Below are 23,685 nucleotides of genomic sequence, written 5' to 3' on the forward strand. Positions count from 1 at the left end.
TGTTGCTGTTGTGCTATTTTCCCTTTATTTACAAATAGTTTTATATATTGTAAGAAACTCTGTGTATTTGAAAATTTCTGAAATATAAGAAGAAAGTATCAACATAGGAATTCCGGTTTTGAATGTACCACTTCATATATTACATTTTGAAAAAAAAATCGAGTCCCAATTTTAGTCGAATGTACAACTTAAAAATCGCAATGACGCTGGTAGTGTGAATAACAACTGCTGTATGATCTATTAGCACCTACTTACTTTCAATGACCAAGTTCTCAACTGTGAACTCAACACCCTCAAAACTATAATTGCTTCCCTGTTTTGAAAAAAGATTGTCCGTTTGATGCTTTTAATTTGTCCGAGAGTGTGAAAGACATCCGAGCGATCAAACGCAGTCATTCGCACCTTTTTGCCGACCATTATGCAAAACGCTATATAAAGTAGGATTGTCATTACGGAATTTATTGGATTCAAATTTTTAAACCACAGATCACAGTGTCTAAAGACTCCAACAAACCCATTGCAGTATATACTGAACAGTGGGTCTGGTAATGATGCTGCCACATACAACAGTATGTGTGTTTTCACCATCTTTACTTATAAAAATTGGGCTATTCTTTCTCTCTCTCCTCCTTAAAAAACAATACAAAGAATAACATACAATAACAACATCATATGAATGATATAAATTAATAATAAGTACAGTAACGTAACAAAACATAGTAATCTAATACTATAAAACAACTCCAAGTTCTTTTGGATTAACTCATTCTTTTTTCTTTCATTTATATTTTTGCATATAAACCATTATTGTTTACATTTTTCTTAAAAGTACAAAGTCAGCCGTGGGAAAATCTATTTTAAAACGGATTGACCTACTGGCAATCCTTAATAAGAAATTTCGGCCAATCAGCGCCATCGTTATATAAGCGCATCAACCAATTAAAACGCCGCTTTTTTAACCGCGTTAGGCCTATTCACTGTATAGCACTGCGTCTTTTTAACGCTTCATATAAGGGTTATATATTTTTAAACCAATAGATTTTTATTAAGGCACCGCACCAACACTGCAAAGTTTTATATTTATACCAATGGTACAGCCCAGTAAAATCGGGCTGTCCATTTTATGGCCGTTTTCGGCTTTTTATGCAGAGTTCTATGTTAAGCAGTGTGCTCGGGCAATGGTTTTTAACCGAAGTCCCGAGGGTAAATAACCCCAATAGTCAGTCAGACGGAATTTATCGTCAGTCACAATGGCTGCTTATCCCTGTGTTGTGTGTAGGCTAGACTGCAAAAAAGACACTATTCAATGTAGCAAATGTTCAGGTTGGACCCATTCAAAGTGTGTGCAAATCAATGATAATGGACTTTAATGGTGGTCTGACAGTAAACGTGCGTTCATGTGTAAGAAATGTGCATTTCACAACGGGGATTACGATGCGAGTGCTGCACTCTCAAGGTATGTGTCTCTTCGTTCGTTGTTCAGTAGGGCCGGTCTGATTTTTACATTGATATGGAAAAGACGAAAACTTTATACGTGTATCAACGAAAATTCCTAGTTATGTTAGTTTTAAAATGGTGTTTATTATTACAATGTCAATATAATCCACCCCTTTTTTGTTTTTGTCGGCGATTATATGAGCCTTGTCATATATATAATTATATTCATGAGCGAGTATATGATGCATGTGCGTAAAGTGTCGTCCCTGATTAGACTGTGCAGTCCGCACAGGCTAATCAGGGACGACACTTTCCGCGTAAACTTATTGGTAAGGAGGGACTTCCTTGAAACTAAAAATACCATAAAAGCGGAAAGTGTCGTCCCTAATTAGCCTGTGCGGACTGCACAGTCTAATCTGGGAAGACACTTTACGCACATGCATTAAGCCCAATTTTGTCAGAAAAAGACATAAAGTTATGGCGATGGTGGTCTTAGATGTGGTGACATACAGTAATCTTATAATACTCAAAAACATTTAAAACGCTCATCATTAAAAGAGTTTGACTGACATTGCGCGAAAAATATTTGCGAAATATTTGCGTGAAATCATTCGATTTCAAGTCAGTTACTTCGTACACGTGCTAACAGCCAATGTGATGTATTTCATTGCCAATGTCGGTTATTCTTCCCACACTCTGTTTTGGTTTTGACATTGTATCTTCACAAAGAAACGTAGACGTTACTATAGTTGATACAATAGTGATAAAGATGTCAGCACACTTCAAACTGACATTTATAATAATGATAGTGTAATCAAGCCTTGAAGAATTTTTCCAGAGCTACTCGCCCTGCAGGGCGAGTAGGTCTGACAATCCACTCGCCCTTCACTTTAATCTACTCTTCCTGCATTTAAAAAAAAAATATATCTATATTTATAGTTATGATCAACCAGAACCTTTTAACCTACGTAACATAGTGACACTAAACTGCAAACAAATTAACTACATTATCTGATGGATTTTATTTGCTTTCCTTACGTTTTCTGTACCTGTTTCCTTTTCTCAATACTTTCCGCTTCTCGTTTTGATGACCTTTCTTTCTGTTCCCTGTCTCCACCACCTTGCAGATATTTTAAAATAGAACCCTTTTCCATGCTGAGTTTTAATATTTCAGACAAACTTTTACTGAAAGACACGCTTGATTGACAAATGGTTACAATGTGGTAAATTTTGGCTAAGGCTTCTGATCACGAATTATTCTGTTTATTAATAATTATTTTTCTGTTTATTTTTAATTAAATATAAGAAGTATTATAACTAACCAGTTATGTATTTTTTTTATTATTGATATTTACATTAAAATGAAATTTTATTCTTCACGGAATGACCAATATATTTAACTGTTTTTTTCACTTTTAATCGATAAGCTAAGAGCACTGACACCTACGTAAAGAGCGCAGCCGATTACAAGAATTATGTTTACTGTGCCCGTGACGTCATTTTTCATTGTCAAAACGAAAGTGCAGTTTCTTTGTGTACTAAATCTATTTTTTGTTCGTTCGAAAAATTGTTCGCAATTTGTATTGATGTGGCAGGAGTTCTGGAACTTAATTTATATTTCTCAACTTGAAAAACAGCACTCGCCCGGTCGGTCGAGTATTTAACAAACTTTACTCGCCCGACCGTCAACTTCACTTGCATATGCGAGCGGTCGAGTGGATTCTTCAAGGCCTGGTAATAATATGAGTTTTAATGCACACCTCGCTTATGCAGTATTCACTCAACGTGTAATGGCACGCGCATTTTATATTATTTGACACTATTAGAAATAATGATTTTAGCACAATCCAGCTGACAGATTCGTATCAGATTTTAATTATGTGTTATGTATATCGAACCTCTCGCAACGTTCACTGGCACGCGAACATAACCAAATTATTGCCACTATTGCTAGCTATAATTACTACAGTTTGTAAACCAGTTCCGGATAACCAGCAGTACCAAATAATCTGTATAATAAATAATAATAATTAAATGATAATAAATAATTTCTAAACTGACGGAAGCGGGAGATGCGAAACGGAAATAAAGAAATATCGGCTCGTTTTTTTATGTAGTTTCAGTGATGGCTATAATTGCTATTCCTGAATAAAAATAATTCTGTATCAGGTTGCTAATTATTAATGGACACAACAATATAGCATCAGTCCTTTAGGCAGTAAACCTATTTTTCGAATACATTTTTAGTTGCCCGTGTATTGACTGATAGAATAGAGATCATCACAGCAGGTTGCTAATACACAACGTAGACTCCCACTATTTTATTCGGTAGTTGAGCAATATGAACTAATAAGATACGATCGCCCCAGCAGGTTGCTAATACACCATGTAGACTTCCCCTGTTTTATTATTGTATTTGTATAGTGTATTCATTCGGGTCTGCTGGTGTTATTATAAAGGTCATTTAATGTGAAAATAGGGTTTCTGACATAATTTCAATCGTTTTGTTTTATACACAATTTATGAAACAATGAATGTATTGGCGCGATGGAACAAGCTGACAGAATAGTATCAGTTTTTAATTATGTTTAATTTAATTCGGATCTCTCGCTTCACTCAACGTTCAATGGCACGCACACTCAACACAATTATAAAACCATGTTTAATTCTATTTCTTTTTATAAATTATGTACAATTATACATGTTATAAATTGTTATTGTTTTTTACCCAACCAAAAATAGATTATTTGTTATATATAAAGCGCTTTACTTGTGCAAAATGCTACATTTAATAAAGAAATATCGCATTGTTTTTGTTAAGTGGACATGCTTGACATATTTATAAAAGAGCAGTTTTGTGTAATACGATCGGCCGCTGATGAGTTATTGTAATATATACTATTATGATAAGAAACAGTAGCAGGCTGATATAAAAAGAACTTATGTATTAACATTTCACGCCGGGTATGCGAATACTTCGTTGACGGATGGCACTTCACTAACAGAGAACAACAAAAGCCACGCGCGAGAGGTGAGTTTTTCAGCTTTTTTGTATTTATGTTCTGTTTATTTGGTTTTTAGACACAGAACATTGTTTGGGTGATTAATGGTATAGCACTTCGTATTGCGAAGAAAGAAATTCGCGGAAAAACGGTGAATTATTTTTTAAAAAAAACGATAAAATTCCATCGATAATCAGCATGAATTGAATGATCAGTACATATTTTAACAAAATAAACATACTTGGAAATAAATCAAGAACGTGCTTACTATTCGAAATAAAAGATCAATATATCCAGTAATGTTACATGTTACATTTTAGTTTACTAATGTATTTGAGAAAATTCAAATGTTATAAGAGTCGCAAGCACATTTTTCATCTGCACTTCGTTTACCGATCATCTAAAAAACAATGGCACTTCGTTTCCCGACATCTAGGCACTTTTTTCCAGATATAACACACTCGTTTTTTGTGAATCAAAAATGCAGAATTCGCTGTGGAATACTGTTAAAGTAAGCAGGCAATAAATAAAAATGTATGTACTTAGTACGCAAATAAAAAACGAATTACCGAAGCATGTTCTTATCCCTTTGAAATATGATTATGATTTGGTATAAATGTGAAAGATAAATGTTAAACAAATTGGATATGTCTAATGAGTAAAATCTATATGACCATATATTTTAAATTACGTTCTTAACGGTTGACACTTAATACGGATCGACCGACCGACAGACCGACAGACAGAAAAGTTCTATCCTATATAGCACCCTAAACTTCGTTTGTGGGGGTATACTAAGTACTGACTCCATAATATGACATTTAAACATTTTATGTACGCATTCCTTTTTTCCAGAATCAGTTGTTTTTACGATTTACTTTTACCCGTGTTTCTTGAAACTCAACCAATACAGTGATTTAGGGTCAGGTGAATCGCACTTCGAGCAAACGTTAGCGTTGCGTAAAGGGAAGTGCTCCCTATAACTAGGGCTCAAAATTAAGGGAGTTTTACCATTCTCTTTTTAATTTTGTTGCGACGCATAAGTATCGTCTTGATGATGCGATTCAAATAAGCACAACTGACATAGGATTTTATGAAGAACAAATGTGTATTTGCCTCATAAAGACCCCTTCACTACCGTTATCTTGAGCCCTGCTATAAGTAAAATTAAACACAATTGTGTTGATCCGCATTATCCGTTGTATTTTCATTTCTCTGAATCTCAAGTTACCAATAAAAAACAAGTTCATTGTGTACACATTTATTTAATAATAAATATTATCTTATTTGAAAATTGCAATTATAATAAACATAGTATAAATTAATAGTAATGTGATTTTTGAAAAATATATTTTCAAAATGTTTCGTATGAATAGCCATAATATACATAAACGCATTTAAGGTAGAAGATAAAACTCAGTTATTAGAGTGCCCGCTTTGTTGAAAGTCTCCGTAATCTGAAGTGCCCTTCATCGGTAAACAAAGTGCCTGCAACTTTATGTATGCCACCTATTAAAACATGCACTACCTTTGTTTATATTTCATTGAATACTATCAAAATTTCAGTATTTGAAGCACAGTGATTACTCTACATGCTGGAATAGCAAACAATTTCTTGCAATAATTCTAAGTAGTTTTATTTTGTTAAAATGTTTACTGATCATCCAGTTTATGCTGTTTTCGATCGAATTTTCTATTTTTTGGGCAAAACTGTACCATTCTTCCGTGAAATTGTGTATTCCAAATACAAAAGGATACACCATTTATCAACTCGACCACGTGTCTTGTCTTAAAAACTAATCTTTAGGATATAACTTTAAATAAAACAGAGGAACTTACCTCTCGCGCGTGGTGTTGTTGTTCTCTGTTAGTGAAGTGCCATCCGTCAACGAAGTATTCGCATACCCGGCGTGTATTTATTGAACATGAAAAAAATCATCAACTAAAAATGTTTTGAAATTATAAATTTGCCCAGAATAACTGCATAACATTATTCATCTAGCGGCCAAGTGCATGAATCTGCGCTCGACCGCTGTTGGGTATTATACTTTATGCATGTTCTCGTAAAAATTATGTTGAATCTTTTGGATTCGTATGTTACGCCATTACTTTGTTATGCATGTGAGGTTGTTAGTTTTTTGCAAATGCCGATGATATTGAACGAGTTCATAGATTTTTGAAAGGAATACTCAGTCAGTCAGTCAGTCAGTCAGTCAGTCAGTCAGTCAGTCAGTCAATTTCAGACTTCTCACAGCCTTCAAAAAAAACAATTCTGCAGCGTTGTTGAACGTTGCTCAGGCCGAACAGCAACTTCTCAAGACGTACAAAGTCCAGTTTAAACCTCAAACCATTAAAGCCGCTGACCATCAAAGTGATCCAGTTTCAATACAAATTCTGCGTGCATACCATCCAGTAGTGTTAACACAAAAATGTCCGTTAAAATCAGTAGGCGATGGCAACTGTCTTTTTCGTACTGTTAGTATGTTAGTTTCAAATAAGCAAGACAATCACATTCTCTTGAGACTGCTTGTTGAAAATTCGGACTATTACAGTAATGAGAACTTTTTCAAGGATTCACGCTTGTTTCAAGCCAATTTTAAGTCTTTAGTCCAGGATGCACTCACAATTTATTCTTCATGTGAGCTGGCACACATTTACGCTCTTAGTGCGGTATTGGGAAAAACTTTGAATTTGTACTATCCGCCACAGGTTGATTCATACACATCTTCCCAACCCTATAATCTTAGAATCGTTGGTAGGGGAGTAACGGATATGCATACCGATTTAACACTCATGTGGACAATGTGCCGCTTTGATGTACGCGCTTTCAAACCGATCCATTTCGTACCGCTTGTTGACATAACCGGGCCAAATAACATTTTCGTGACAGTTGATATGTTAGACATTGACCGAGCATGTTTTAATGACGATTCGCACAATGAGTTTAATGGGACACAAACGGTCGTTGTTGATGATGATGTTGATGATGATGATTGTAATGAGGATGATGATGTTACTGATAATGATCGCGAAGGGCATAATGATGATAATTATGGTGATCATAATCATGGTCAAGATGATGATGTAGGCCAATCAGTATTGTCTGGTGACAAAACTTTGTCTGATTTAGCGTCCAAATACGACTGTGTCATACATGTTGCAAAAAAACCAGGTCCAGCTGCTAATGTCATTCATGTTGACGAAAATTTAGGAAAAAATAGCACAAATGATATAGAGAAAACTACTGACCTTGAAGTCGCATATGTAGGCAAATTAGAAAATTCTTTCCTTGAAACTAATAAAGTTATAGCTTTATTAACAAACACTGTCAAGGGTATCGACAAAATTCCACTTGGATTGAAGTCAAATGTTTATTTTGTGATGAATAATGGCGATAACCACCACAAACGTAATAAAAACAAACGATCTTCTTTCAATGATGACTGTGGAGTCTGGGACAGCAATACAGGCGCAAGTCCAAAATCTTTTTATGTAAGAGACAGTGATGGCGACTTAACTATGCTCTATAAAAGAAACGGTCAGTTCTGTACAAGAAAAAAGGAATGCGGTCAATGCGTGTATGAGCCGTTAGAAAATCAACCTGTAGGAAACGAAATTGTCTGCAAAGATATTATGTCACACTCAAGCTTGACCGACGTTACAAAAAACGAGTGTCTTGGTTAACAAACAATGGGACTGACAGTAGTTTGGCGGTTGTCAAGCACTTAGGAACCTTTCCCGGACTCGCCACTCATGGTAATGCAAAATGCACGTCGGAGTACACGAGGACTCCGCAATTAGTCATGGACGATATCGAAGCAATGATACCAAAAGACAAACCAAAGGTTATTTACAACAAGTTAAAAGATAAGTACGACGATCTCGAATGTCCCTCTGGAACGCAACAAATTCGTGACAAAAAGAAATACGTATTGTCCAAAGACCGAACTCATGCATCGCGAAATAACATCGCCGATCAAATCATAACTCTAGAAAATATGGTTACCGACAATCACGAGTTTGTGCGGTCTATTATTAGGACAAGCAATAGAACACCGACAATAATTTGTTACACTGACGAACAAATTATGGACCTGAAAAATATCTGCGCTTCTGGTCAAGCAATTCTAGGCGTAGACAAAACATACAATCTATGCGATATGCACATGACGGTTACATGTTACAAACAAATATCTGTATGCAAAGTCACTTCAAAGGATCCTCCTATTTTCATTGGACCAATGTTCATTCATGACAACAGTGATGTTGAGACGTACGGACAGTTCTTAAGTCACTTACGACTGAAACTCATTGACACACCATTAGATAAAATGGTTATAGGCACTGACGACGAGAAAGCGTTGGTGAACGCAATCTCAACATGCTTTCCCGACGCAACGCACATATTATGCACTCGACATTTATTGCAAAATGCAAAACAGAAATTGACGGACGACGCCATTAACATAAAAGACAGACAATACATTATTGACCGATTATTTGGCAATGACGGAATAGTTAACGCTACGACTCGATTTGCTTTGAGGAAAAGTGCGACCAGCTTGAAACACACATTTCTACAATATCGGACAAATTTAGAAAATATTTTGTGGAAAGACTAAAGCATTTGTTAAAACACAAGGTCAATAAGCCCGCTCGCATGCAATTGGTAAATTGCAACTGGACAAACAACAACTCAGAGTCAGTAAATCATGTACTGAAACAAACTATAGACTGGAAATCCAAACGATTGACAGATTTAGTGCACGCATTGTTCGGCCTTATTAAAGGACAATTCAAAGACTTAAGGGCTGCTTTATTCGGCACCGGCGAGTTTCGCCTTAGCAATACACATTCTAGGTTCTCCCTGACGAAAACGGACTGGGTCTCTATGACAAATGACCAGAGGACTAGACATTACTCTCGTTTCCGAAATTACAAGGTCATACACCCATCAATAGTGACGTCAACAAATGGACTGGCAACCGTCGTTGCACCGAAAACACATGGCAAAAAGCCAGGTCAAAGAAAACGGAAAGTTAACGAACGCACGACCACTGTGACTAAACGTAAGACATGCGAATAGTGAGTTTTTGCTTTCTACATGCAATGTACACGCCGAGAACCTATTTTTGTATTTGGGGTCCATTTACTGGATTGGTAGTACATTGCATTGCAACGAACTCTGTACCATTGCAGACCCATTACGGACAGTTTATGCTTGAGTGTGCTTTGGAAACACTGCATGTATTGTGCACGCCGAGAACCTATATTTGTATTTGGGGTCCAAATTAACTTTGGATTGGTAGTACATTGCAGTGCAGTGTTTCATAACACTTTGTTGACGTCTGTACACTAGTTACATCACGTGAAAAACAATACTCCGCAATTGCTCACTATACGATAATACAAGATCAAAGAATAGATCGCGTTTGTAAATATTTGTAAATAATTATTTCGACACAAAAATTACAACAAAATGCATTAAAACTAAATCGTTAAAATTATAGGACACGTATCGTTATTCACGCACGCATCGAGTTTCATCAGATCGTATATTGTACTTTTAAGAGGTCGGACTCGGGATTAAATAACATGATTATTGTGTGCCAGTCTCGTCTAGTATAAACATACAAACACAATGCTTTTATATAATTGTATATTTGCTCAATATTTGAATATTTTTTCATCTCGAAATTACAAAAAAGTACAAAAAGAAAACAATAAAAAAATATTAAATTAAACATTTGCAGTTGTACATAGCAATAAGAAATGTTACATTGATTCATTGATAACACATTCATATATTTGAAAGTGTGTGATATTAATTTATTCATAATTTTGTGTAAGTATTATTTTTTTAATGTTTTCAATGTTTATCCACTTGACAAAACCAGGTATGATACATGTAGCAAAAGCATTTATATCATATTGACGCATGTGCGCAGCGGGTAATCAGATTCCCCGCTGCGGTATTCAGATTATCACCTTCAATCGGAGGCAATTTAATAACACCCCGCTAATTAGATAGCAGGATTAACAGCTTCAATAAGTTGTGATTTAATTAAAACCCCGCTGATAGTTTACCTGTGTATTCCGTTGATATTTCTATCATGAATTAAATGAAACACAAGTTAAATGCCCCATTTTTTATATTTCTTTATAAATTTTAATGGTAATCATACCTGGTTTTTTATCATTGTTCACCTTTGTTATTACAAGCATGATCTTGAATTATGTAACACCTTCTTAGCATATGTATATGTAACTGTTGTATATACATTTTTTTCTATTTTTTCATTACATTGTTCTTTTCTTATTCTAACTTTACAACCTTCTTTGCACATGTATATGTAACATAGTTGTATATATTTTTCTTTCGTTTTAAATTCTGTATTCTATCTTTTATTCTAATTTTACTACCTTCATTGCATATGTAACATAGTTGTGTATATATTTATTTTATTTTTTTTATTCTTTCTATCTTTTATTCTAACTATACTACCTCCTTTGCACATGTATATGTAACATAGTTGTAAATATGTATTTTTCTTCTTTTTTTATTCTATCTTTCTATCTTTTTTTCTAACTATACTACCTTCTTTGCATATTTATATGTAACATAGTTGTATATATATTTTTTCAATATTTGTACTGTATGTTTTTGTGATATGTACCACTTATTATGTATTATATTTTTATATACACATTCCGGCCAAAATGCCGGTGTATGTCCTGGATTTTTTTTTAATATTATTACATTCTACTATATTCTGATTTGGAATTGAGGATAACACATTCATTGACAGACAAGCTTGTCTAAAGCTGTGCAGTTTTATTTCAAAACAACATCTGCAAATTTTAACGTCTTATTTATAAATTTCGGCCTATGTTTTTTTTTATTTTCTCGTTTAAATATTTGGAACTATTTCGGCCTATTTTTTTTTTTACGAAATTCAAAATTTGGCTCTTTCAAGAGGTGGCCTCCACGTGGCAAGAGCTGGGCAACATATTCATTATGTTGGCAAACAACCTCGTTTATATATAGAGAGAACTTGAGTGCTTTGCAGTGATTTAGTGCTGTGCAGGGGTGATAGGCTGTATGACTGATTTCTACAAAATAAAATCATTTTCTTGACACCCAACGGTTTGTACAGCGGTTTAAGTTCTTGTGTGGATTTACCGAAATCCCCGCTAAGAGGCAACATATGCTTGCTTAATAATTAACATTAAAATCATTATTATCACTACTATAAGAAAGTACTATAATGCTTTCTTTATGCTTAGTAATTATCCTTATATCACTAAACTTGTTGCTTACCGGTGTATTGATGCAGTCGATAACGAGCACCCCGCCGGGACTACAGTAGGGTGCTAATACACACGTGTACCGTGTGCAATACCCGATCCAAGCAACGACGTGTTAGAACGGGGATTTCGATAATTCAACCTGTTAAAAATGTGCTCGCTCGTAAATCGAAATCACCGTTACTCCGCTAAGAGGCAGCGTATGGTGTCAAGAGTGCTTAAAAATTAATATAAATATCATTATTTGTACATTAACAGTTATGCGATGGCAAGAAACAATCATACCGATGACATATTGACCCTGTAAGGCGTGAATATGGGGGATTTCGGTACTCGGCGGGCGAATGTAGAATTACCGAAATCCCTGGCCTAAGTGATAATTTTTCAACCTAGGTCACCAAAGGGGATATTGTTGATAGTTTTTTGTCTTTCTGACTGATTTCTACAATAAGTAAGCAATATAATGATTCTTTTGACTCTTGCAGGTTTGTACAGCGGGGATATCGGTACCGGCGCGTGTCTATGCTCTTGTGTAGAATTACCGAAATCCCCGCTAAGAGGCAGCGTACGGTGTCAAGAGTGCTTAAAAATTAATATTAATATCATTATTTGTACATTAACAGTTATGCGATGGCAAGAAACAATCATACCGATGACATAGTGACCCTGTAAGGCGTGAATATGGGGGATTTCGGTACTCGGCGGGCGAATGTAGAATTACCGAAATCCCCCCTAAGAGGCAACTTATGCTGTCAAGTGTGCTTAATAATTTACATTCATATTATTTTTTTGCACGTAAACATTCAAGCAAAGCCAAAAACCAAGAATACAAATGATATTTTTGACACTTTCAGATGTAAATATGGGGGATTTCGGTACTCTGTGGGCGAATGTAGAATTACCGAAATCCCCGCTACAAGTCAATATTTTTCAAAAGAAGTGGGATATTGTTGTTAAGTTTTTGTCTGTACCTCTTCTTTCTGATATCAACCCAGATGATTTTTTGACACTTGAAGATCTTTACAGCGGGGATTTCTGTACCTGATCGTGCTTGTGAAAACATGCACTATGGATTCATACTCGGAATCCCAATACATGTAATTATGTATATATTTTAGTTTTTCACTACCAAAAATTGATAAAAACAATTTTTCATCAGTGAATTGATTGTATTTTGCAATATTCTATCTTAATATCCGCAGTATTTTGATAAATAATAAATATTATTGGGGATTTCTGGGGATTTCGGGCTCGGAATCCCAATAATTATGTATATATTTTAGTTTTTCACTACCAAACATGGATAAAAACAATTTTACATCAGTGAATTGATTGTATTTTGCAATATTCTATCTAAATATCCGCAGTATTTTGATAAATAATAAATATTATTGGGGATTTCTGGGGATTTCGGGCTCGGAATCCCAATAATTATATATATATTTTAGTTTTTCACTACCAAACATGGATAAAAACAATTTTTCATCAGTGAATTGATTGTATTTTGCAATATTCTATCTTAATATCCGCAGTATTTTGATAAATAGTAAATATTATTGGGGATTTCTGGCTCGGAATCCCAATAATTATGTATATATTTTAGTTTTTCACTACCAAACATGGATAAAAACAGTTTTTCATCAGTGAATTGATTGTATTTTGCAATATTCTATCTTAATATCCGCAGTATTTTGATAAACAATAAATATTATTGGGGATTTCTGGGGATTTCCGAGGATTTCGGGCTCGGAATCCCAATAATTATGTATAAATTTTAGTTTTTCACTACCAAACATGGATAAAAACAATTTTTCATCAGTGAATTGATTGTTTTTTGCAATATTCTATCTTAATATCCGCAGTATTTTGATAAATAATAAATATAATTGGGGATTTCGGGGGATTTCGGTAATTACGGGGATTTCAGTATTTCTACACACCGGATCCGGGGGGGGGTGCAAATTTATGATACTGCTGCCTGTGCCGCAAATCAACATACCAAACCTGTCTGATGTAGGGTGTTCAGTCACGTGACGTCAATAGTGAGACAAAAATAGTATTGAATCGAGAGCGAGTCGATGACGCGCGATTCAGTGCTTTTTCGGGAGGATACCCTTGCTAATAAGTGCTTTCCGCGGAGATTCCGTTTTTGATTGGTTGATATTATCCAATCAAAATATTCGTTACAAAATTATCTATATGATGGTGGTCGGCCGAATTTTCTGCGTTCTGCGGCTGCAGAGATGTAACATAAACAAAAACAATGTCGAGAATTTAGACTAGAAAACATGTAAATTTCTTTTTCGGCCAGGTATCATTAGAAAGGTAAACTTTTCAGGAATCGATTGCAATAGTTATTATTCCAATTGCGCTTGAAATGATCAGCGGAAGCATGGCGAAATGAGACCACTGTATGAAAATTTTCCCACCCGGCGTAATGTCATGGTGGACGTATGTCGTCAGCGCTATTTCAGTATTGACAATGCAACTTTATTTTCGATTTAACTGGGCCGAATCGTAACGATTTTAAATACATTTAATGCGCATACAAGTTGTAAATATCATGTCTCAAAATGTATAACTTGCCTTATTTCGACGAATATTCTCGGATTAAAAAAAAATCCATTATGTAGTTTGTTTACAAACTAATAAAGTAACTCACTTACTGTCAATTCTTCGAGACAAATAAAAAGGGTATGACAGATTATTGTCACTGTCAGATACTGTTCCGGATGTATGCCAGTGTGGATAAAGTGTTTTTTATTGTTGCTTGTGTGTTGATAATGTCGGTGCTACCTAATTTACTGGCAAAAAGCTTATTTTATAACCATGTAATGTAATAGAAATTTGGACATACTGAAAGTGAAAGTAGAGCTGACATGATTTCGGATAGTGTTTAAGTATAGCATAATATCAACAATCAATCTGTATTTTGACTTGCTTATATGCTGTATATTTTGCCATGCTTTCAATGTTCATTTTTCAAGAATAAAAATGTTTCTTTGCATTGATCATTCCGTTTTTACACATGTTTCACGGTGTTTTTTCCACGTTGAATTCGGTTTGATTTTAAACTTGAGAGCTGCAAGAAGGATACACAGAATTCATACCCGGTAGGTTTGTGTTTGTTGTGTTTGTATTTTGTTCTGTTTTTTTACCTTAAATTGTTTAATAAATTAATAATCTTGAATGAAAATATGCTCATTTTTGCTGGGAAACATTTAACGTTTAAAATCTAATAAATTGATTCATGTATTATGCGGCCAGTTAACTCAGTTGGTTAGAGTGTCGTGTTAATAATGCGGAGACGTGGGTTCGACCCCCACACTGGCCAATATTACTTTTCTTCATGAATGTTACATAGCGAAAATCAGGATTTTTTCTTAATTTAAATCTAAAATGAAATTTGTTTTCACTCTTGTTACTTGTACCAACAATTATGTAAATACAATTTAAGAAAATCAAAAGATGCATTGTAGTAATTACAGTATCATCATAATGACACTTGATTTTTTCCCCTAAAAAATAATGAAGTAACCGATTTTTTTTTCTGTTTAATTTTAATTATCGCATGAAAGTTTTACAGATGAACATTTATCAATTTTAGATTAGCCATGGCAGAAGCACAACCATGCTTCGAGGAACCTCAAAATGATAAAAATTTGACGATACAAAAACTAATGCAGTTGAGAGCGAATTGTAAAAGCGATATGGAATGTTCAAATATTCTCATAGAAAAATATAACTTCAACGCAAATAATAGGGATAGCCTAAGGAGAAAAATTTCAAAATGCTGTGAAAAGGTTAAATTACTAAAGAAGAACAAAAGTAAAAAACTGAGTCTAGGTGACTACCTATCATCTGAATTTGTGTTGACTGATAAATCAGAATCCATTGCAGGGTCATTTGAAAATGAACGACAACAAGAATTAGCTAAAAAAATCTTAAACCAAACAAAAAGTGTTGTTGAAGAAAATAGGCAAATGAAAAGAAGCTATGCAGAGCTTGAGCTTGAACATGAAAATCTTGAACATAAAGTAGATGATCTTACAATCAAATTAAATCTGGCAATTTCAGCTTTAACAAAAGCAAGTGAAGACTATCAAATTAGAGTTAATGACAATGAAGAATCAAATAAAACAATTAAAGAAAGTGAGTTGAAGTTTCAAAATCAATCAGAGACTGTAAAAAAACTAAGTGAAAAATTAATAGAAACCCAGAAAAAATTATCAAAGAGCATTTTACGAAATGTTAACAAAAAACTGAAAAGAAGGGATGCAACGGTAGATTTATTGAAAAAGTAAAGTTTCTGAAATTCAATCAGAGAACAAAAAATTGAGATCTGATTTAAGTGAAAAAGAGGAGGCATTGCGTTTAGAAAATGAGACAAAATCTGAAATGAAGACTCAGAAACATCAACTGCAAAAGAGTAAATCCAAATTAAGAAAACAAGTGGATCATTTGAAAGCTAGTGTAAAAGACATGAAGCAAGAACACGAAGAAAAGACTTGTAAATTTGAAAATGAAATTGATCAAAAATCTAAAGAAATAGAACAACTAAAAAATGTCTTTGATATTTTAGAGTCCGAATCAGTTCAAACTTTTTGTGAGGGCAAATATACTAATGAAGTTAGGGAATGTTGTATGTCTTTACTTACGGAATGTAATGTAAGCATGAACAAGCTGTCAGATATCATTAAAACTGTTTTGTTTACCTTTACAGGGAAAGTCCCTGAAAGACTTCCAAGTAAAGCGCTGTTAAGTTGGATGATGGCTGAAGCTAAAATGGTTGCATCGCGACAGGTAGCACAGGCCATGTTGGAGGAGTTCGATCCTTTATCAAAGTCGGGCAATGTTTTACATCAAGATGCAACCACCAAGTTTCATGACCATTATGAAGGTGCCCAAGTGACATTAAAAAATGGTAAGTCATTGACCATCGGCCTTAGACAAGTAGCTGGTGGGGATGGCTTGTCATATAGTAATGTTTTTCAAGAAATGGTTTCTGACTTGTCTGAGTCCCTTGGTAAAGGTACGGAAGAAAATAGGGCTAAATTGATTTGTTCTATAAAAAGTTTTATGAGCGATCAATGCGCCACAAATAATGTGTTCAACGAAAATATTGAAACTTTGAGGAACACCCTTATTCCGGCATTTGTGCAAAATTACGACAAATTATCTGAAGATGAAAAGAAATCAATATCAGAAATGGGCCATTTTTCATGCAGGTTGCATTTGTTGGCAAATTTTGGCACGGAAGCAGACAAAGCACTGTCTAGTTTTGAACACATTGTTTGTGATGGCAAAAATCCTCATTCATTCAATAGTAATGAAAGCGGGTCTATTCGTTTAGCACGCACCGCGGCTAAAGCCTTTACCAAGAGAGGGTCAGACAAGGCAGGTGTCCATAGTTATTTTGAAACCTACATGAAGGGAAAAGATGAACGTAATCAATTAGTGACGTTTCATGGTCATAGGATTAATGTTGTATTTCATGATTGTGCTGCCGTCTACCACCATAGCAAAGATATTGAATCATTTTTAAATGATTGGCCAGACAAAAATGGTCTTTTAAAATCAGTTCATTTTGATGTTAAGGAGCCTGCATACCTTGCTGGGTGCAGAGCTATGGGCATTCTTGACAAATTAGTAACAGGCCCTTTTTGGCGCATTCTCGAACAAACTGGGTCAATACTATCACTCAATGATGACCTATTACAACTAAAACTAACTTTGACAAATTGGGCCCAGGATGGTAAAATACCATTGTCAGGTGAATCTATGTTCGATGAAAATAATGTTCCTATTATAAAGGATGAAGTATATCATTCACTTTTTAAGGAAACAAATGATCCATCTCTTGATGCCCTGACTGTTCTAGCCTTAGAACTGCTGTATGCTCAATTGCTCATTTTGCTTGAAAGGCAGGCCAAGACCCAACTACCTGAAGGAAAGTATCATAATCCAAATGAGTATCTAATTGAAATGGCTTCCAATGTCCCCAAAACAAATGCAATCTCTGAAAGAGATATGGCTGTCCTGGACAACTTACTTAGAGCCAAACCAGCATCATCAACTTTAACATAGGAAGCAATAGTTATGTGCACAAAAAACAAACCTTTTTCATGGCTTAGATCACTGGATGAACCAACCCGAAATGAAATTCTAAATGATGCAAGAGAAATGGCGGTATCAGTTAAGAAAACATTTCGCGAAAGAAAGGGAAAGCTCGAACTGGACATGAAATCAAAATTAAGGGCAAAACAATTGAAAGTTAAAGCAAAAGAAAATAAGGAAAAACATTCAAAAATCGAATTGAGTAGAGAGATTTCAAAATATGGAGGACCTTGGGGGTTAGAAGAGTTGGAAAATGCTCAAAACACATTGGAAAAAACTGAATTCAGAAAAGCAATTTTAATCCAAATAAAATTCCACAAGTCAGTCCTAAGGTCAAAAGGTCGAAAAGAATTATTTCAGGAGACATGTCAGAAACGTAAATATTCAGATGCAGAAATTGTAAATAATTTGAAAGAAATTTTAGAACAAAACGATATAAACGACATTGATACCGAAGAAATAAAGCCCGGTCTGTTTTACAAAGACCTAGATGAATCAAGATTGCAAATTAATGTAAAGAAGAACGAACTTACTGAAACACTGTTTAAAGCTAGAGAAAAAAGGAAACTTGATCAACAGAAAAAAACACTGCCAGAGTATATAGAAAATCCAAATAAACTAGTTGGGAGAAATATTCAACACAAATGTGTTGAAAATGGATCTGAAATGTGGTTCAATGCAAAAGTATTATCTGTGAAACAGGTGAACAAAGACACAATTAAAACAGAGTACAATGTCCAATATGAAGAGGACAAGGACAGTATCTGGTTCTTCCCTCTGTTGATAGATCTGAAAAAAGGGGACCTGATGATTATGTAGAACTATTGTGAAATGGCGAGGAGTACATGTTTCTATAGAATTTTACATCATTTCAAATGATGTAGAATTCTATAGAAACATGTACTCCCTGCATTACATATTGCATTCATTTTATTGATCCTTTGCCTTTTGTATGTACATGTCAAAATGATCCATGAAGCAATATATTATTACACTACATAGCCTGGCCTTTCAGAAAATGTAATCATTTATATAGTTTTGTTCAAATTCTAATTTTATGTATTATCCAGCGGCCATTTTGGCGGCCATTTTGTTGATTTTTATGTTACCTCATGTCAAAATGATCAAAGAAGTCACATCTTATTACTCTCCATAAGATGACCTTTACAAACATGTATACATTTATATAGGTATAAACTTCTTTGATCAAATTCAAATTTTATATACGAATAATGTGGCGGCGGCCATCTTGGCGGCCATTTTGTCCGCCATTTTGTTTCCAGATGTCAAAATGAGCGATTTAAGTATTTTTTCATAATCCTCCTAGCATGACCTTTCCAAAAATGTATACAGGTTTAGTTTAAAGTGCCTAGTTCTCATCCTAATTGTTGTGTCAGTATTATTTTGCGGCCATCTTGGCAGCCATTTTGGCGGCCATTTTGTTGTCACGTGCCAAAATTAACTTAAAAGTAATTTATTAAAATGCGAAATGTCACAACCTATCCAAAAATGTATACATTTACATAGTTTTAAAACACTACCAGATGCCTATTTTGAGAAATGAATTAAATTTATGACATTTTATTAAAAAATGGTGCCATGTACTATATATGCTTATATAATACGGGCAAAAGCCCGCGAAGCGGGCGTTGACCGTTCATACATATGGGAATTTAGACATAAAATTACATAAGAATACCACATATGGATACGTCTCAAAAAAATTTGCCAAGCGACATATATTTTCGCGATGCTATTTATGAACTTGAACAAATCAAAAACACTTTGACATATGCTAAATCACATGTAAATACATACCTCAGAAAAAGTTATATCAATGACATCATAATTGTGTAGCGAATCGCACTAAATATTCTCGCATCATTTGTTTTTCTTCGCAACCGTTCCAGAATTAGGTCATTACTCAATTATCTCCCCTGAATGCTCTTCTTCAGTGGGTATAAGCCGAAGACTGGTTCACTACATATAGTAACAGTCTTCACCGAACACAATTTAGGGGAACATAACCCGTCTTTAATATATTTCCGAATCTCCGATTTCTGTCGAATTTATTTGCTTTGATCTTTTCGATATCTTATTGTTATTATTATCCTGACAAATCACAAACGCCTGTTAAAAAATTATTTGTTTTAAACACTATAGTTGGCATCTCTATTCTTCAAGTATTCTCGCGGTATTTCAATAACGACACCCTACTGTTTATGTATCAGAATTTGTGACGCATTTTCCATTCGCTCTCAGAAAGAAGTTTTACGTTTGATCATGGGCAATATTCTGGTAAGTTGTCGTTGTTACCCACCAGAAACACATTTATTCACAAATTTTTAAGATATTTAGATCTAACTTTTTAGTCTTTTAGCTTTATTTTTTAAAGTATTTTCACCTCGTCTGCTTGCACTTTACCGATATCCCAAAAGGTTACATATCACTATAAATAGTTTAGGCCTAAAACCACAAAATCCGATACCGTTGGAATTTTCGTGCCACAATCTTACGTAAAAAATCTTCCAGATTCGAAATCAACAAAAAACAAGACATTTATAAATTGTCTGCATTATTGATCAAATTTTAAGATATTTGTTGGTTTTCCGTTTTTAGAAGCTGTTCTGCCAAGGCAAGAGCTGGGCATTATACAAGCCATTATATCCAGCAAAACTGACAGTTTTGGTTTACAGAAATCAACAAAGGAGGGATTCCCGAACTATCAAAATTTCCAAGCTATACACACAGTTATTATCTGTGGTGATCTTTATTGGTTCTGTTTGTTTACTTGGATGGAACATGTGTGAACTTTTATAGAACTTTGAAAAGTCTATATATGTCTATCTATAAACAAAAATCAGCTATGGTATAATACGATCAGATGTGCAAACAATGTCAATGGGTTGTTAAATTAACAATTTGAAGGCAATTATGCTGAAAAAAATATGAAAAGTTTCCATGCAAATTTTGTCTGTATATCGACAAGTGTCTGCCGATTATTGTCAAACTAGTAATACAAAACTTACCACAAGTATGTAAAAGCACTAAGTACCAGTGATCATATTTAGTAAGATAGTGTAATTCTAAACAGTAGCAAATAGCTTGTTTAGTAAATCCATAATGCAATTAATATGATTTCCGTTCTATTGTGTAATTAATAAATTGGTTGTTACTTGCTAATCCATGATAAATGTTTTATGGCTAGTGCAAAACCAGCAATGTTAATTTTGTAAAAGGTAATACAATAACACCACTTTGTAATTTCATATACGTAAATATTCTTGAAATGTAGGTTGATGAGTTTTACTTATTTTGTAACTATTATTTTATGTGCAAATAAATGATGTGAAGTGTTTTGTATATCCACACAATACCACATATCTTTTTATATATGTACTGTATTATGTGTTATTTGAATGTTTAAATAAAAAAATATGGATGATATAACATGATGCATTCTAATATTTGCATTCAAATTGTAACTGTAGAGCTAAGTGTATGCAGTTTAGACTGTGATTTTAGAATTGCTACAAAATGGCTAGTTTTTTAGTGGCGACACAATTTAAACTATTCAACAATAGTTTGCGAAAGAAAATTAGAAACCTGCAAGATACCTGTATTTATTAAATATTTTAATTGCGAAACAAGTATGTTGTTATGCTGTTACACATAATTATACATTGATAATAAATAAGAAGACAATTAGTGGTGTTAACGTTTCCCAACAGTAGAAATCATTCTTCTGATGAAGTCAGTGGTATACAGACGAAAGCTCCAGGTATGGCTTTCAATACGTAGTGTGTGTTATTTGGCAGTCTAAAACTTATTGGATTAAAAAAAATCCTGTCAAATTTGTCAATCAAAATTGATTTGACACATCACATGTACTGTATGCTAAATGCAACTGCTTTAGCAAGCTGTCAAGTTGAATTGAGACATTTGATGAAACAAACTGGTTCCTGGGTAGGACCAGTACTTAGTGTCTATATGACGTACCATGACGTCGAAAGTCTACAAGACCTACTAGATAGAACGAAAAATGTACTCTGACGTACAGTTTTCACCGACCCTTGAGTGTTAGCCAAACAGAAGACACCTTACATCTGTTGCTTTTAGAGATATTTGACATTGAACATAAGTATTATTATTATTTATACCAAATTATGCGACTATCGACCGCTTACTCATAGATATTGTGCGTATTTATTAAACATTATTATTATTATAATTTATACCAAATTATGCGACTATCGACCGCTAACTCATAGCTATTGTGCGTATTTATTGACCTGGCGTGGCGGAATTAACCTCTGACTTATGCAAGTTATGGTTATCACAAAATACGACCAACGGAGAGGTTATAATACATTATTTATCCTGTTAATGCTTGATAACTGTTTGGTTACCGTTGGGAATTTCCTACACAGTAATGCACTGGACGGTCGTGATACTCCGCCCAGAATGATCAATAAATACTCACAATATGCTGAATAATTTTAATTTTAAAAAGGTAACAATTGAATCTTCTTCAAATTTGTATATAATCTATTTCAATGCATTAAATACTTGAAACTTCTATGTGTTGTTTTTTTTTTGCCATTCTGATATTTTTATTCATTTTGTCCTCAATTAAAAAAGAGATTTTAAACATTTATTATGAATAAATCTGAAGGAAAAGCGGCTCAAGAGACTAGTGTTTTGATTGGCTGTTCAAAAATGTGTACGTCGAAGTACAAAGTGTACTTTGACGTACAAATATATACTTCGAAGTGTATTTTATATTTATGTCGACGTACAATTATTGTACTTTGACGTACATTTCTCTTTTTAACTTGTAGGTCTTCTTGACTTTCAACCCAAATGGTACGCCATAGTATGTCTTTAGGGTTATCTAAAGAATGCTCCCACTTAAGAGATCAATACAGAGACCTTCCAGTGACTAAGCCAGTTAGCAGACACCCCATCCACTATACCACAGACACCGAACCAGCTATAAATTCCTGTGGCTAGAAAACACAAAAATATAAGATGCTAGATCTTTAAGCTTGGAACAATAACTTGTTTTAAGATTGATTTTTTTTGGATGCATTACTTAATTATTGCAACAATTATAATATTTTGAACACAATCATGTCAATATATTTATTAAAAATACATATAATCATATTAGAATTTGTCACACATTTTGTATAAACCCGCAGACTTTAAAGTTGCATATCGTTTAAACCGGTTATCCGATTTCAATGAAATAAAAAGTATTTTGATCTGTTATCCCTGTTGTTTCATTATCTAAAACAAAATATGTATTCCATTCGCTTTAAAAAAAGTGACTGAACACCCTATCTGATGAGCTGTCTGTCTTCTGTCTCGACCGGATGTTGTACCACGTGTGCCCAGCGAATGACGCCAAGTGTTTTTGAACAAATAAGCTTGCCATTACAAACCCCGACAACAAGTTCGAACTTTCACACTCAAATATGGAATCCGACGAAAATGTCATAAACTTTCATTAATTACATAATTTGTCGACCGATTAAATTCCCGCTAAACTGCGTCACGCGGTGTACTTACAACATTGCAATGTTGTAATAATCGCTGTATTTATGAAACAGAAAGGGAATTGCCTGATACCATTTCCGAATTACGAAGTAAATTTGAATCGGTTAATTATAAGCAAATTATAATAAAAATTATGTGATCATACCATTTTTCTTCTTGTAGTTGGGTAGGGGTTCAAATAAATGTGTTCTTTTGAACCCAATATTTTACAAAATTGTTCAATAAATAATATCTGATCTTATATCCGAACTCCTTTCAG

The 23,685-nt window shown here is 34.2% G+C and overlaps 1 non-coding gene across 1 annotated transcript; it reads left to right on the forward strand.

The window, feature by feature from the left end:
* The first annotated feature begins 15,008 nt into the window (after positions 1-15,008).
* Trnai-aau (transfer RNA isoleucine (anticodon AAU)) lies at positions 15,009-15,081 on the forward strand. The gene has a single exon. It is a non-coding gene; the product is annotated as a tRNA-Ile (tRNA).
* Positions 15,082-23,685: the final 8,604 nt, after the last annotated feature.

Source organism: Dreissena polymorpha, chromosome 4 (genome assembly GCF_020536995.1).
Source record: "Dreissena polymorpha isolate Duluth1 chromosome 4, UMN_Dpol_1.0, whole genome shotgun sequence".
In the NCBI taxonomy this organism is placed as follows: domain Eukaryota; kingdom Metazoa; phylum Mollusca; class Bivalvia; order Myida; family Dreissenidae; genus Dreissena; species Dreissena polymorpha.